We start from the raw sequence: 12904 nt of genomic DNA on the forward strand, positions 1-12904 counted from the left end.
TCCCTCACCGGCACCGAGGGGGTCCGTGGGAGCGGTGGGTGGTTGGGTCCTGGGCGATGAAACCAACCTCCTCCTGGGCAGGCGCCTTCAAACCGTCGCTCCTTTTCCCTCGGCGTGGAGTTTGTGTGTCGTTCCCGGCGCGGTCGCCGTCCCTCCTCTGCCGCTCATCCCTCCCTTCCCATCAGCCGACCCTGATTGCCGGTGGGTGCGATGGGACAGAATACCTGATAACGCTGGTTTTAATGGGATAGTGCAAAAACGTGGCTCTTTTTCGAGGTGATATGTTGAGGAACCCCCCCCGCCAAAGCTGCTAGCTGTACATTTTTCTTCTGGAGATGAATCATAGGCAATTAACAGGAACAATTCTAATTAACTGACATAATTAAAAAACTAATAATGTTTAACATTATTGTTTTATACAATGACATTAGCTTTAACAGCCTAGCAACACATCAAGGCTTCATTTGCATAGTCACTGAGTATATTATTTATTCTTGGTTTCTTTGGTAACCAAATTGACAATAAGAACTGCAATGTGAATTCCTAAATTGTTTTGCCATATAGCTTCATAATTTATGCCATTGGCAGTAATTGTAATGTCTGTATAATTTCCTTTTAATTATCAACTAATGAAATTTACATTCATTTGGGTAAAAAACAAATATTCACATTTGACTTCCAATCACCTGTCCAAATTTCCAATCAATTTACCAATGTTTGCTGTGCCTTATGTTTATTTATATTTTTGAATGTCAAAATGGGGGACAAGTACTGAAACCTTTTTGACTGTTAATGGCTGGGGGAATAGTGATTACTGGAGCTGCTGCCACCCAGCTCTTCTTCCTCCCAGATTTAGGAGATGCTCCTTTCCAAAAGAAGACACAAGATACGGACTTTATCACATTAAACTCTACGGATTTTAAGTGGAATTAATTCTGTAAACTTTAATTGCAGAATAATCTCTGCCTGTTCCCTTATCTCTTGATTTATTACAGACATTTATTTCTAGTTTGAAAATTTCTCATCAGTTTCCCAGGGAATTAATTTAGTTTTTCAAAAAGAAAAAAAAAAAAGGAGGGTTGGGGGAAAGAAATGGCTTCTGAATTCAAATTGAGATGCTAATTACAATAATTATTTCATGAAATTATATAGAAACTTTATACAGATGAGTATAGTCATTTCATTAAAAAAAATAATATTTGCACATAATCTTAATTGAACTCAACTTCTGAACAAATCAACACTTTGGCCTTTTTTATTTTACATAAGGGCACTTGGGAAAGTCAAACAGCCCCGGGAAGGCTCCCCTCGGGCCGCACCGCTGCATGGTGGGTGCTGCACCGGCATCGGGCAGGGTCCCGGCCGGGGTCCGGGGGGGCCGCCCCGGCGTGGACCCCCCCAGCACCGACCCCGTCCCCCAGGGAGAGCCGGAGGGTCGCAGCGTCGCGGCACCTCGGCCAGCGGACCCGGCGGAAAGTGAGCGATGGAGTCCATTATCCTCAATTACCTTGAAGTGATTTCGCTACAGATTTGATGTGAAGCCACATGAGACAAATTAAAACAATTAATGGACAATCTGGGCCGGTCCTTGAAGGGAAGCGCTTATCGTTTGTGTCTGGGTTTTTCTGTTCCATCAAAGATGCCTCCTGCACATAGAACCTATTAACTCCTTTTTGATTAGAAAAAGGAAGCTTAAGAATAATAATTACTAATGTGCTGTGTTTCTTCAGGGGGAATGGCGTTGTGATTTGGAGGACCTGATTCCCGACAAAGTTTCCCGTGTCTCCTCGGAAAGGAAATATCTGAGTGCTTAAAGCTGCTTCGGCGGCTCCCGATGCGCAACCCACATAAGGGGCTAACGGAGCACGAGCTCCTTAAAATAAAAGGAATGGAGGTTCTGTGAAGAAACGAGCATCTGCGAGCAGACTAATGTCACCCAGCGAGCGGCAATTGTGATCCGTGTTTGGGTCCACTGAACAGCATTTCTATAGCAGTTGAAAATTCATTTCATTTCATTATCTGAACCGTTCAAGCACCCCACTTTGGATCCGAGAAATCTTTCCAAACCTGCAGGAAACTCATTTACCCCTGCTGAGGCTCCAGCTTCTCTTCTTGTATTAAGGTAGCGTTGTCTTCCTTACAAATTCTGGCAGATATACACACAAGGTTTGTACGGAGAAGAGAAGGACCATTTGCTGAAATCCAGAGTGGAAAGGAGCGGCGTTATTACTCTTCCCTGCTTTATTTAGGTCTGTTTCAAGGCTACTTTACTGATCTCTCATCTGTTACAAATACAGTTCGTGACACATTAGAAAGGAGAGAGCTGCCTTTGAGGGGATGCGATGTAGAACAAAGAAAAGACCATCTACCCTCCGAGATTTTGCTAATGAAGAAACGTGCAGTATCATTAAGTTGAAAAGAGAAAAATAAAGGAAAAAAGCAGTAATCAAAGTGGGATGTTTCCAAATTAGGGACAAATTAATGCAGGGAAAGCGTCTAGCGCTGGAGGTCCCTGAGAGCGAGCACCTTCCCTTCTACAGCATAGCAGTAGTTTCTGATCCACACTGTGAAACTTGACCTAGTTTCTTGATTACAATGATTTAAATACCTACAAAGTTTGTTGAAATCAATATGTTTACTCCAGAAATACACCAATGAAAATTAGCCTGAGATCGCATAATCTGTGCTCATTATATTGAGTTTCCATATGCACGGAGTAAGTGCAGAATATATAATAGCCTTGTACATTTTTCTGCCAGATTTTCAGCCCACGTATATATATAAATAAATACAGAGTGTTGCGCTCAGGAGAGAGACGATCCGATCACAGCCGCATCCCTTGCGACACCCGCAGAAGCCATCTCTGTGCCCCAAGGGGTAGCACACATTTCTCTAGGTCCCATAAGCAGCAACCAGCAAATAAATTACTGCCGTTGCTCCGAAGTGCCCATTCCTCCACACCTGGAATGAGTTACCAAATCCCACTACTCCAGTCGAGATCAGACCAGTGTGTTCGAGAGAGGAATTCCCACATGGCGACGTGTTTCATGACTCACGCGGAGCCACATGTTCCAGCCCTGGGTTACGCTTTGGGCTTCCCTTCGGTCTTTGGGTGCGGGAGGGTTTGCTTTGAGTCTAAGAACCTGGATTGACCCGTGAATGGATGCGGATGGCCCGAGCCCTGCTTTTCCATCTAGTCCTTCTTCTGGAGGCAAGCGGGCACCCACGGGCACAGCAGGGAGCGGGGAGGAGAAAGTGAGGGGTGGAAAGAGCAAAGACGGAAAACGCTATGGGGGTGTAAGTGGGGTAGGAGAGAATAAGAGCGCAGAGTAATGAATCATAAGGTGAGAAAATAAAAGCAGGCTAAGCTTAGAACCAAGGTTAGCACGACGGCACTTAAATTTCCTACAGCGTGGTTTATATTGCCTTCCTTCTTTTCCTCTTCTTTCTAACGGCAACTTAACAGCAACAATAAAAGCCAACATCTGAGATTGTCCTTCTTTCCCCAGCGTTCCTTGACACAAGACAAGAAAGTCCTTCTCCCGGGAAGGCAGAAGCCCACCTGGGCTCTGCGCTTACAGAGCACGCAGCCGTCCTTCGGCTTTCGTCCGGGGGCTGGTGGTGGCCACGCATGGGCTGCCTCTCTGGAAGAGCTCAGCCGCAGGACGGGGTGCCGGGCCAGGGGAGCCGGTGTGGGTGCCCAGGGATGGGTGGCTCTCCGTGGGGTCTGCAGCCCAGGTCATCCTCACCGTCCTTCCGAACGGATGCCCTCGGTGGGCCAGTGGTGGTTGGAGCGCAGCTGCAAGGACAAGGAGGATTTTCCTTGCGTGTCCGTGCTGTGTCCTCGCTGCCAGCAGGCACCGCGGGGCTTCCCGCGCCCACGGAAAAGTCCCTTTTTTGCTGCCGCTTTATGGAGGTTGATTAACGTTTTGAAGCTGGCTAGATCCACCCTTACCTGCCTTGCACTGCTGGGAAGCGGGGAGAAAAGAGACCCCAAGTGGTGGGGGCAGTTAGATCACTGGTGAGGGGAATGTGACGAGCTGGGGGGGAGAAGCCCCCACCGTCCCTTCCACAATTCAGGCACATTTGGGAGTCTCCCGCTTGAACTGAGCAATATGTGTAATGGGATTTTTGCCTAGCACATATTATACCATCACACTTGTCTTTCAGATAGGGCATCTGTTCTTCAGTTCCTCTTTTCCTTAAAAAAAAAAAAACCAAACAAAAACCAACACAGAGAAGGAATGAGAAATGAAGTGGATTTTTTATTAGTTTGTTTCTTTGTTGAAAATCCGTAAACCAAAGCACTTTGATTTTCAGAACATCTGACACTGGAACATACAGGTTGGCTTTGTCTTTTTCAGGTACGGATGTCTTTTTTCAATTTTGAAAAGCTCCCTCAGTCTCTCGGGGGTTTTGTGCCCCTTTTGACCAACTGAAAAGTTTAAGGGAATAATTAACGTCTCGGATTGAACTTAAGAAATAAAAGAACCTTTAGAGCATCCACAGAAAAAAGCTGGGGGACGGGGGGGGGACACACATCTGCTCCCTGCATGGCTCCCGCTGAGCCGGCCGAGCGGGACCCCCGCCTGCGGGCTGGGAGCCGCGGGGTGCGCAGACCCCCCCCCCGCCCGGCCGCCGCTCCGCCCCGCAGGCAGCGCTAGGTGGCACTGCGCGCCCGCGCAGCCCCCGCGCAGCCCCCGCGCAGCCCCCGCCAGGTCGCAGCTCCGGAGCACGGGGGCAGGCGAAGCGGGGCGAGGGGGGGGACACCCACCATTGCCTCGGAGGAGGCTCCAGGGGACTTTCCTGCATCGCTCCTGCAATATTGAATTTTTTCGATTTCCGGGAATCTTTTTTTGCCCGGTTTTTACCCTGATTTGCTGTCATTGTTACAACTTTTCAATCCTTGCCACCGTGCGTGATCTTGCTCTGAGAGAGAGAGATGGGCAGTGGGTCGTGTTACTGGTGTGTGGTCCAAGCATGCATGAGGGCGATGGCGATGGCGATGGCGATGGTGATGGTGATGGCGATGGTGATGGCGATGGTGATGGTGATGGTGATGGCGATGGTGATGGCGATGGTGATGGTGATGGTGATGGTGATGGTGATGGCGATGGTGATGGCGATGGTGATGGCGATGGTGATGGCGATGGCGATGGTGATGGTGATGGCGATGGTGATGGCGATGGTGATGGCGATGGTGATGGCGATGGTGATGGCGATGGTGATGGCGATGGTGATGGTGATGGTGATGGCGATGGTGATGGCGATGGTGATGGTGATGGTGATGGCGATGGTGATGGCGATGGTGATGGCGATGGCGATGGTGATGGTGATGGCGATGGTGATGGCGATGGTGATGGCGATGGCGATGGTGATGGTGATGGTGATGGCGATGGTGATGGTGATGGTGATGGTGATGCTGATGGTGATGGTGATGGCGATGGCGATGGTGATGGTGATGGTGATGGTGATGGTGATGGCGATGGTGATGGTGATGGCGATGGCGATGTTGATGGTGATGGTGATGGCAGCACTGCTAGAGCCCGCAGTGCCCTCTGCATGCATCTCCTCTGCCAGGAGAAGCCGTGTATCCGCGTTTGGAGCAATCCCGTCGGCAGGAACCATGCACATGGTGCTAACAGGGACCTCCGGAATCCTCTGCTGGAAGCGTCTGGAATTAAAGGCAGGAGAGCAGGGAGTAAAGCAGTGTGTGACAGCATGGGTGGGCAGGGACGAGCACAGGTCTGTGCTGGGGGCTGCTGGGGACGAGCCAGCTCTGGGGCAGGGGCCGGAGCAGAGAGCTCGGGGTGCAGCGTTCGGGTGATCGGCAATGCTCAGCTCAGAGCAGCTTCCGCAGGACTGCTGTGGGATTCTCTCCAGGCAGTTCCAGCAGTCTTACAGGACAACAATATTTTCCACTCTCTGCCCTTTTTGCAGGTTTTTATGATTTCTGGCCGATTTTTTTACATGTTACTGAAGAAGTTTGCAGCTCAAGAAAGAAGTTTCCCTTTCTGTGTAGATTATCCCACGGAACAGAGAGACTTTTGGAGCCCAGCAGATAATGCAGAGTGAACATGAAGGCGCTGGGGAGGGGGCAAGCGCTGCATTTCTGGGTTGAATCTGTAGATTGACAATTATTTACCACTAAACTTTTGCATTGGCACTTCTGTCTGCTGTGCCATTCAGGTCAGGTGAAAGAGCCTATTTTGAAGGGGATATATCAAATACAGAAGCTGGACAAGCCTGGTTTTAAACACTGAATTTCCTCCCCACAGGAGGAAGAGTGTTTAGGGCAAATAACTGGATTGATGTCTTTTTGTAGGGTAGGAGGCTTTCAGGGAGGCTATTCGCTTCCCGAAATAACAGGGTGAACTGGCCCCTCGCCTGTTTTTTTATCAGAAGGCACACGGGACATGCAGAGGGAGCAGCCTTTAGGAGAAGGGGGAGCGGGTGATGCATGGGGTGGGCGGGTGGGATGTGCTCCATGAGCGTGGGAGGAAGGACTGTTCCCAGCAGCTCCCAGTTCACCTTTTTTCCATGCGCAGGAGCTGTGCCCGAGCAGGTTGCAGCTGGGATGTGGTTCCTTGGCAGCCTGAGCCTGGTAAGCCGGGCTGTCCCTGTCCCCCCCTGCTCACCCCACTGAGCTGCAATACCCGGCTTCCCTCCTTCGACCCGCGACCCGGCTTCTGCAGAGCCGGGCTGGACCCAGTCATTTGCTTGCTGTGCCAGGCATGCTTGCAGCTCCTCATGGCACTTGCCGCCGGATTGCACAAGCGGCGGTGCTGGTGCAAGCCAGGGAAGCGGGGCAGTGCCAGCTGAGGGCATGGCAACTCTCCCGGCATTGCCGGAATCAGGCTGTCGGGAAGCCGGGGCAGGACCGGCACGCACGTGGGTCGCTCACGAGGTGTGCCCAGGCCTTCACGGTATGGTTACCATCCATCCACCCCTGCTCTAATCTCAGCTGTACTGGTATGTCAAGAGCAGCGTTTGCCCTTCGCAGTTCCCTGGGCAGGTAAGAGATGGACGGGGCAGCTTTGAAGCCTCAGAGCTTCCTCCCCATGAAGTCAAAGAGGCTTAAAAAAACTTTTAACAAGCAAAAACTTGCTAGCAAAGCAAAAACTTGCTAGCAAAGCAGAATCGTCCTAGCAAAGCAAAAATGTCCTAGCAAAGCAAAAACCAGGATCACGTTCAGTTAAAAGACAGGAAACACTATCATGTAGAAGTCCGGAATGATGAATTTAAAATTAATTCAATGTGTTAAATAGGATGGCAGAAGCTATACTGTTGTGTGTCCTCCCAGGTTAAATAGTCAAGACTTAAATAATTCTATGAACAAACACGATAGCAACAAAACTGCTAAGGGCTTGGTCAAAAGTCCCTTGAAGTCAGTGCCCTTTAGTTCTGGCAGTCATATTTAGGGTTCTTATTTGTTTCCTGATCTGATTCCAAACGCAGCGCAGCGTGGGCTGTGGGATGGAGTCGGGCAGCCCAGGGAGAACGCAGCACGGCTCACCTGCCCGCCGGGCACAGCCGGGACCTAGGGTCACATCTCTCCCTTCAACCTTTAACAAGGGAAGTAAAAACTGGAGATGAAGGTCTCCACGTGTGCGTGGGGAATGGCAGGCATCACCCCGTCATCTCCTCCGGACCCGAGTGAGGATTGTGTCACCTCCCGGAGGGAAACTCCTCACTAATCACAGAGCCCATCCAGCCTTCTCCCACGCGTCTCTGCGGCGAGGCTGGCAGGTGAGCAATCCGTGCTGTGTCCTGGGAACGTGCGTTTGCCTCGCACGACGTATGTCCTGGGAACGTGCGTTTGCCTCGTAGTCACCTCGAGAGGAGTCCAGCTCAGAGCTCTCAGAATGCCCGAGGAAGCACGGCCGCTTGTAACCCGTTTACAGCTTCTTTCAGGTCAAAGGCTGTGGGTCTGCCTTTGTGAGAGGAGAACGGTGATTGACTACCATTGCTCATCAAATTTTCATGTCATGTGTGCATGGATCAACAACCTTATCTCCTCCAATTCATAGTGGTCCAATCCTTACATTCCTGATTAATGAGCAATTTGAGGAAAACCAACAAAACCCCCAGGTGCTGCCATGTCTTTGGTTCCAAATGTTTCACCTTGTCATCTCCTCATCTACTGTATGAAAGAAGAATATAAACCACGAAAAGCCGGAGCCTGCAAGTACTCGATGTCGTCTAGCTCAGTGATTGTACCCACAACAGAAAGTCCAAGGAGCAGAGAGTCTACCCTCCAAAATCAGAAGAAAGGCTAACGGGAAGGAGTTTTAAAGTGAATGACAGCTCATCTCGGGCCCTTGGGCTTTTCGAGGTGAAATTCAGTTTGCAGATAAAGGGTGATTCAGCCGACAAGACATCCGGGCCAGGCTCGGGGTGAGCTGAGCGGCCGCCCTGCGTGATGACAGGTCCGCTGGGGCAGGAGGTCAGGATGTGGTCCTCAGACCCAGCACCGGTTGAGTCATTAAACACTGCCGGGGCTTCACTGCTGAGGCATCGGCGCTTTTTTCCAGTGAGAGGCCAAGACGATTTTGTCATGTCGCTTCTGCGATGCCATGCCTAGGAGATAAAATCTGGTAGCGTGTAAAGAGCCGTAAGCAGTGCTATCATTTCTCGAATGTGGAATTAAATGGAAGTGGCACATTTTCAAAACTGTTAGAACAGAAACCCCAAATTTATCACTGTCTGTCATTTTTCAATATGTTTCTTTCTAAGCCTCGCTTTCTGATGAGTAGAATAATTATAATTTAGCTGCAGTAACTTGGGGCTCCATTTTCAGTTAACAGATTGTTTATCAAAATGAAGACCCAGAGCAGCAGCTGTAGGATGGGGAGAAGGAGATTGACGTGGATCACAGACCAGTCCTGTGGGAAGCAGCTGAACAGAAGGGAATTTAATGACTACCTCCAAACACAAGTGATCGATTCACTGAACCCACTCAAGCAAGGAGGCACTGAGTGATTCGGTTTGGAGAATTCATTATTCATACCTATTTATTGTGTAAATAGAGAGAAGAGACACCTTTGGATAGAAATTCAGACCAAACGGACTTTACAGAATTAAATTTGCAAGGGCTATTTTATTTGAAGATTTAAGAATTCCTGCTCTCTGGTAAGACACCGAGACAAGTGCAGACTTATGTATTACACACCAGCCTGATCGCTAAAATCATTGTGGGTTCATTAAAATCTCATCTAGCTGTGCCTGTGCACGTACATTGAGCCCCTCGAAACCAACGGTGCTCTCATCCCACGGCAGGGTCAGCCCACCCGACTGATGCCCCAGACCCTGGGTCGATGCTCATGGCAGTAAATCGCCGGCCAAGGTCCAGCCCCACTGATGCCAGCAGCAAAGTGCCCCCGGACCAGTGACTTTTAACCCTTTGCTGGGAGTGGAAGGCTTTGCATGGAGAGATTTTTCAATTCTGTTAAGTTTATTCTCACACTCGTGTCTAGATGGTAAAAATGACATGTAGTTCATATACATCTCATTTCCACTCTATACGGCAACCCTATCAAAATAAATGTAAGTACTATAAAAACACACTGAAATTGTATATTTAAACAGCTTTTTAACTGCGTTTTTGCAAGTTTTTGAGCAGTTTTCTCATTTTCCATCTGACATTTACTGGCACCGTGTTTCCTGGCATGAGGACTCTGAACATAATGCCAAGGTATGAAGGCAAATGAGTTCCAAGCAGCGAAAAGATGCTGATATACAAACTACCAGTCAGAAAATAACTTTGGTAATGGAGTTTAAATACAGTAATTCCCAAAGTACGGACTACAGATTACCTGTAACCCACAAGGAAGGCTAGAAAGGATCCAGATCTGTTTCGTAGTCATGTTGTTTTTACTGTGTTTTCAGTTAATACTTGATGACACAATTGCTTGAAAAGCAGTGAGAAAATATGATGGGTGATAGGATCGAGAAGTGATTCATGCAGATCTATTGCCCTGCCCCCACGGAGATAAGTGACACGGGACAGTGCTGTAAGACTGCAGATTTCTGAGATAACTCTGTAAAATGATGCTGGTAACTTCTCCTCGCTGCAGCAGAGTTGCTCTGTGGTCCTGACGATGACTTCATCTTTCCAAACCCGAATCCACCACGTCTACACCACAGCATTCCTCCACCCTTACACACGTTGGCTCCCGAGCACAGCGGCTGCCCCCCCCCGCCGCCGAAGCACTCCTGGGCACGCTTTTCCAGCACCTGACTAACGCTCCCATAAAGGGGGATTTTTCCTGCGCTGAGAGGCAGGAAAATGCCTCAAGGCTAAGGCTACAAAAAGAATTACGTGTTCTCATCTAAGTGCTGCTTTAAGAAACCAAGCATGAACGTGTGTCCTCAACACCGGGGAGATTTGGGGTAAGCCCAGACACTTCTCCTGGTAGATCTCCAGGTCAATCATCGGTATTTGCTGCTGAGCCCGTGGCTGCTGCAGACCCGCCAGACCCCTCAGCTACGTTAGGACTTGAGGATTAAGCCCTGCCCCGTTTTTCTCACCCAGAAGAGCTCCTTGGGCGGATCTGCTGGGTGAGGGCCAGCTGGAAGCACCTCCAGGAGGATGCTGCCAGCCCTCGACCTGGTGTGCTCACCCAGGCAAAACCCCCCCTTTCTGCTCGAATGGATGTAAATGCACATCGCCCAGCTACAGGCAGCGTCCCCTAAGTCTTGTATCGTACTGGGGTCGAAGCCCCATGTCCCAACTCATTTTGTCTGGGGTAACTCAGCACGCGAGGGTCGAGGCTGTGGGCTCCTGCGGGCAGCGAAGCGAGCGGGTCTGGGGCAGCAGCGGTCGCCCATCTTGTGCTCTTCTGGGCTGAATTTTCTTGCTACAGGTCAAACACAGGTTTTGCAACCCAAGGCCGTGAAAGGCAGATTCAAGTATATTTCCTGTATTTCCTGCAGCTGAGGATAACACCATGGAATGCGAAGCCTGGAAGATTTATACTTTTGTGTATTCCACCATGTTCATGCCGAGGAAAAGGTCTGGAGGAAGAGAAAACCATGACTTTAAAACCCAGAATGGAAGAAGACAGCTTATTTGTTAGTAGGTAAGAGAATATCAGTGAATCATTTATCATCCAGGGTGTTCACATAGGCAAGAAAATGTGTGTCTTGGATCTTCTTCTTCAGCATCAGACCATGAAAATAGTTATTTTCTAAAAGCAGTCATGTATGAAGATTAAAAAAATCCGAGCGTCTGTGCTTTACTATGCCGTACAGCAGGTCAGGGTGGAAATTGGTGATTCACGATCTCCAGACCTTACTTTCCTCATCATTAAGTGCAGAAAATTAGCACTAATGCTTTACAGTAGCCAGGTGTAAACATAACCATAATGGTCCAGGTCAGGTTTTTCCTGACTCCTTTGAATTTCCTTGTGCAGAGTCTATCTTCCTAACCAGAGACCCCTTTCTCGGGTGGTCTCCGTGCGCTGTCTAACTGGGTTAGTTGGTTCGTGTGATCTCGTTAGCCAGCCTTGTGCCCAAGGAGCCCGTTAAGGAGGAGGTCAGCGTGCCACTGAACGATCCGCTGGTGGTCTTGGGGAAACGTAAGGGTTTTCTTCCAACTTTGCAAGGCACATAGCAGAAATTGAAAACTGGACCTTAAAACAATTTGTAGGAGACAGAGGAATCTGGAGGCAAAGAGAGGACAGGGTGTTTATCCTAAGTGAAATGTCCCATCTGCTATCCGCTATCCGGACGGACCGGGAGCACCCACTGCTTCCAGGCTGTTTCTGCTCTGGGATCGCACGTGGGAGAGATGCAACGGGCACGGCCACCCCCCCGCAGTGCCTCGCTCCCCCCATGTCCCCAGGAGCCATGTCCCTTACCCCGCTGGGTATCCCAGGAAAGGCAACAGCAAAGGGAAGGTCCTTCCATGAATAAAAATCAGTCATGTCCTCAGCATCAGCTCCCAGGTACACACTTGCCCGGAGGAGTGATAGAGACACTTTCAATATGCAACTGGATAATTACATAGGACTACTTAGAAAGGCGAGTAAAGTTTGGTAGGATTATTTTGTACCAACAGAGCATATAAATCTTGCCAATAACCACCCCTGATTTTAATTACAGTGAAGCAAGTTTTATAGGGAGAGCGTTTTGTTACAACAAATGATTTATTTGGGGAAAAAAAAAATGACAAGCTCTTCGGTTCACAAGCTCCTCTGTACATATGAAACGGAGGGAACGAATTTCAAGCTTTAGTTTCTATTTAATTCAAATTAGTGGTTGGTTAGACCAGACACAATATTTATTTCATTTTCAAATAACAAATATTGTGAGAGGACCTATTTAGTCAGGAGTAAGCAGGCATTTCCTAGTCTTGGTTAGATGCTTTTAAAATGTCTCTATAAACTGCAGGAAGAGTGAGGGCTTCATTTTCCTGCTAATGTTGTGTTTTCAGCCTAGGCAAGATAAGAAATACTCTTTATTCTTGCCCAAACTACTCATGCAACAAAACTCTTATCTTAAAAAGACATTGACAGGAACAGTTAACACACTGTATAATTAAAGCAATAAATTAATTACCAGGCTTCCCTGGTGACTATTAAACACTTGAGGCAAAAGAGCTGTCTTTTGCTCCTTGTTGAAGGATTATTACTATTTAGTTTGAACATTAGCTTGAACAATCTAGGTTACTTTCTCTGGTGCAAATGCGTAGCCACAAAACCCTTCATGTTGGCAGACATGTAAAGGTTGTTGAGGCAGCTTTGCTAACATGTAAGCGTCTTGAGACTTGGGACGTCCTCTAACACATTCCTTCAGGTTTTGGGTGATTTCGGTGATTGCAACAAGGATCCTTAAGAGATGGACGCAGACATCAGCTGCAGAAGGATTTTAATTGTAGGAAAATGCCCACAAGCCATTGCCC

This window comes from Buteo buteo, chromosome Z, assembly GCF_964188355.1.
Source record: "Buteo buteo chromosome Z, bButBut1.hap1.1, whole genome shotgun sequence".
Lineage (NCBI taxonomy): Eukaryota > Metazoa > Chordata > Aves > Accipitriformes > Accipitridae > Buteo > Buteo buteo.